Source organism: Triticum dicoccoides, chromosome 5B (genome assembly GCF_002162155.2).
Source record: "Triticum dicoccoides isolate Atlit2015 ecotype Zavitan chromosome 5B, WEW_v2.0, whole genome shotgun sequence".
Lineage (NCBI taxonomy): Eukaryota > Viridiplantae > Streptophyta > Magnoliopsida > Poales > Poaceae > Triticum > Triticum dicoccoides.
In genome coordinates this window covers 547,537,252-547,542,306 of record NC_041389.1, presented here as the reverse complement: position 1 = coordinate 547,542,306, position 5,055 = coordinate 547,537,252, and positions in this window count along the sequence as shown.

Here is a 5,055-nt window from a genome sequence, read left to right as displayed (position 1 = left end):
CGCGCTCTGCAGCGCCCTGGTCTGACCGCGCCGGCCCGCGCCAGCCCCAGCCGCACAAGGGGGTGAGAGTCCCCGCCGCCACCGATGCCGGCCGGGCTTCGCCCGGGCGTGCCCTCTGGCGGCGGCGGGAGAGGGGAGAGGGAGGGAGAGAGGAGAGGCGCCGGCGGCTAGGGTTCCTCCCCTGCCTCCTGCGGGGGCGCCAGAGGAGGGGGAGGGAGGGGGGACTCAAACTCACCCGAGTGATATTCAAATCAGGTGATTAATCCTGATTCAAGAGAATGCAGGACAGCAAGAAGCCAAGAGAAATAAGTTAAGGTTCAAGAATAGGAAGAGGTAATTAATCCTCTCTGACATGACCTGATATATCTTCAGTATTCTTTGTTTTTCTTATCTTATGCGTGGCATTAAATTTCAATGCACCTTTTGGAAGAGCTGCCATCTATCTTTCGGGGCCACTTCTGGAAATTATCTTACACATATATTTGTTGTTGCATGTTTAAGAAGTGTTGGGAAAGTTTATTCTTCTGATGTGTATTTTCGAAGTGAATTCATTGCCTAGCTTTTATTCATTTTTCACAATAGCCTATATAGCCTAGGAGAGGGAACCTAGATTGGTGTACATTGTAGGTACTAAATATATAGAGAAATGAAGGGGGCTAAGCTAGCCCACACTCTGTGCGTTTCAAGTGTTGCCTGAGGGCTCCTTTCTGGCTGACACGTTTGCATTTTTTTCTTTTTTTACCGCCCATGCTTGATTTACCGCTGAAAGACCGTCGATTTCTTCCTCTATCTTCCAGATATAGAGAGAGAGAACAAAAGAGGGACAAGGGGGAAAGGGGAGCAGCCGTCCTACTCCGCTGCCGCAGCTGGCGGCCCATGCCGCCACCGTGTTCTTCTCCCCTCCGCCATCTCCCCTCCTCTGCTTTGGCTGGGCCACGGGGGTGCACACCAGCAAACCCTATGCCTCCTCTCGCTATCTCGCTCACATGGAGAACAAACAAAGGGCCAACCACGGAGATGAGGTGACGATCCATGCGATGGCGGGATTGATCACGGCTTTCCCTCACGCAGGCGTGCTCCTACCTCATGCTAGCAGCCGTCCACCCAGTGTGGCATTCTCTTCGCGCTTAGGTAAGGCTGCTCACATCCCACCTTCTGTATCTTCAATAGAGATGGTTTTGTGTCCTGCTGCAGTTTTGTGTTTTATCTTCAATTGATTGGTTGGTTACTTGAGAAAATGTTTGTGTGGTGTCAGGTTCAGTGCGGAGAAATCTTGACAAAAATAGACATGTATTGTCATAGTCGAAAAGAGCGCTAGGCGTTAATTGTGCGTTTATGTTGGAATATCTCCACAACAGTTTAGAGGTGGAGACACTGAAATAGCCCTCTGCGATTATGTTGGAATATTGATTGTGTATATCCGTGATTGTGTATATCCGTGCCGGTGTCGATGCTAGGAGGAGGATGTATGGTTTAGCAGAAGTATGTCTTGAGCCATGCTTATTGGACTAGAGGTTTGATCTTTTTTCTCAGTTGCAACGCTGCCAACGCGCGGACAGGTTTGCAAGTTTCATCTATGGCCCAAGGCGCATCTATAATTCAACACTGACATGCCCTTCGCCGGATTGGATACGACGTGGCAAGGTAGGAAGAGGTTGAAGAGACCTTATTTCAACACGTCATCATCAACATCTCATCGATGCCGTCACGCAAACAAAACATAAGAAAAAGAAAAGGAGAACGGACATGTGCCCATTCCTCTTGCCGCCGACGAGGCCTCTTTGTGTCGTGTCACAACCTATAATAAGAAAAAGCATGGTAAAAATCTGAATATGAATATGCAAACTGCGCATAGCTCGGATGGTTAGTTTTCTTGTGATGAAACAATTTTCTGGATTTATTTTAGGCTTTCCGGCGATGCTTGTTTAGTGGGAGAAGACGTTCACATCCACCACAAAGTCATCTATGATGACTTCATCAATCTAAAGATGATGCATAGGTTCAGCAGATCAAAGATGCTAATAGGGATAGTGTGCGTACGTGTGTTTATAGGGTTGAGTGTATGTGCATGTATATAGACATTTGTGTTGTATGGTGTTAAAAATATTTGAGTACAAAGTTAATCACAATTTACAACATTTTATTTAGGTGCACACGGCAAAAACATCACCATGCACATTCATCTACTGGGAGATTAGAGCAGTGGAGCTCATAAGATTGATGAAGTCGTCACACAGATGAGCTAAGACAAGACTGATATGAGCCCGTGGAGCTAGCTATCTCTAGATGGACAAAGTCGCTAGACCAACGAGACCAAGACATACCCTCAAATCGAACATATCAAATTACTGTACATCTTAGTTGGGTGCACACGGTGAACACATTCATTTACCGGGAGGCAGGAGTGGAGCTCGTGACATGGACAAAGTCGTCCCATGTGTAGATGGCCTAAGACAATACATCTACCAATCCTGGAGTGGAAGCAGACCGGCGTTGCCCGTGCGCTCCAGGACGGCGCGCACGCGGGCCTGCGTCTCCTCCGCGTCCGCCCGCTTCTCCTCCGCTCCCCGGTGCTCGCCGTCTTCGTAGCAGATTAGTCCGGCTTCGAGCATCAGGATGACAGCGCCGGCGATCAACACGGCCCAGCCGACCCAGCCGGCGACGAAGGCGCCGGACATGACGCCGAGGATGCCCACGCAGCTGAACACCAGGTCGCCCATGGCGAAGGTTTGTGGCCGCGGCGGGCGCCGTCGCAGGACCCTCTCCGCCCCACGTACGTCCTCCTCCAGCTCCCGCACCTGCCACGGCTCCAGCCCCGACGCCAGCAGCCGCCGCGCACGACGCTCCCGCTGCCTGCGCCGCCGTCGCCGACGCCGACGCCGCAGCAGGCGGTGCTCCTCCGGGCCCAGGTCGTCCTGGTAGTTGTGGTCATATCCGTCGCCGTCGTTGTGGTAGACGGGTCCCTCTGCCACCGCGGCGCTCAACGTTGTGAATATCAACCGATCCATCTCCCCGGATTCGCTCGCGACGAGCCGGCGTTCCTCTCTGCTTTGGGCGAGATTACAAAGTCGTTGGCTGCGTGCTCGTCCCTCCCTGTATATTTGTACAGTAGCCAGCGGCGGCGAAACACAATCCGATTCGGACCCGAGGTTCCCTGGAATTCTTTCTTGGACGGACCTGAGTTTACAGTCCGAGTCTCCGAGAGCGTGCCCGATTCGAAGTACATAGCCATTTATCGTCATTTTGCCCTGGCTCTGCTTTGCTCGCCCGATCCAGAACCAGCGTCCACTCTCTGGGCCGGGAGTCATGACCATGTTGGCTTATCTGAGTTGATGTTCCATTCTCTGCTTTTCGAACTGAAATTTTGCATTCCATTTAGGAAAAATTGGGTGGCTGATGTGTCGAGTACATCTGGTGTTGTCCCGTGGTTTTCACTTTCAGTGAGACACCGATGAAATTTACTTAATACCAACAATTTCAGTAGGGCAAAGAAATATTTGCCTTTCAGTCGAAATATTCCGGTAATTTTATTAGTACACACAAAAGAAATAAACAAAAATCAAAACGTGATTTTGGTTGTGCTGAATTTTTTCTAAAACTGAAAATGAAAACCATGCCTTGTCTACATCCATTCTTGTTGTTGGTGAGGCAGCTACAGTAAGCAAAAGAAGGGCCCCCCTCTCTCATTTCTGTTAGAGAAACTAAGGGATACATCTATAGACTCCAACTTACATAGAGCAGGATTAAAAAAGCAGTTACCAGCCACTCACAGAGGAAGCCAAAGGAGATTTTCCTCTGGCGAGTGGCCCGTAACTTAACCGAATTGCAAGTGGGAACCAAATGCCAAAAAGAAGAGGCCCGGATGATGGCAAATGCATTTGGTGTGGGGAAAATTAAAACCGTGATCATATCATATTTCGATGCAGCATGGCCCGATTTGTGTGGAGTTCGTTGAGGGCGGTAACGGGTTCCACATGGAATCCGAGCGGTTTTCGCATTTTTATCGGTTGGCTATGGCCACTTAAGGCGAGATAGACGGATGGGCTGGGTAGGATTTGGGGCGCTGGCTTGGGCTCTATGGACCACAAGAAACAAGGCTTTGATAGAGGGAATATACATCAAACACCCGGCTGATCTGTTATACAAGAGCTCTGGAAATCACTGTAAAGCAAGACAGAAGGCACGTGGAGGGGCTCGCATCAAAGGTGCGAGCAAAGTGTACTGAGCTGCGTCGAGCAACGCAAGGGGCACCACCGACATGACATCCGATATTGCTACCTCGAGAGCCCTATGTTCTTCCTTTTAGCTTTGCGCTGTGTCGCTTATCTTCGCATTCGGGCTTGTATCGCTTGTACTTCTTGCTACTTATTTGTTCCGGACTCGTGTTGGATCTGTAAGGGCCTTAGTTTAAGGCCGGACAAGTGCCTCTTTTCTAAAAAAAGAAAAGCCACCAAAGGAGAACATGCAAAAGATCCACAGCTAAGTGGCAGAATACCTCGTGTCTTGTTTGGGGGGAAATGGCAGAAATAATGCACACTCTCTCTGCCTTTTTTTAGGGAACTCTCTCTGCCTTTCAGTTACAAGGCCAGAATACATGAAGCTGCTTAAAAAGAATACATGAGCTATATTTAGGAAAATATTTTGACATACATATATTCAATCAGTCTTACAGAACGAGAACTTATAAACAAAGAGGATACACACCAAATGCGTCGATAACACCAGCTCGGGACAAGCACATGCTTATGATTTAGCAGTGGCAATGGATCCTTGCCAACGCAGCCCACGTAACTACGAAGGGCCAAAGTGCACTGACCATTATAAACATGTGCATTTGTAGTAACCGGACCATTCCTTTGTATAGCCCTTCCTAATACATAACGATCGTGCGAGAACAATCGATTTTAAGATAGCCTCCAAATTTGCACCTAGCATTACGGCAGGAGTAATAACAAAAACCGCTACAGCAGTGCTCCGAGCAACCGGAGCAAAAATGCTAGACGTACAAAAGATTACACGATTTTATAGGATCTTATCATCTAGTAACCAATCATA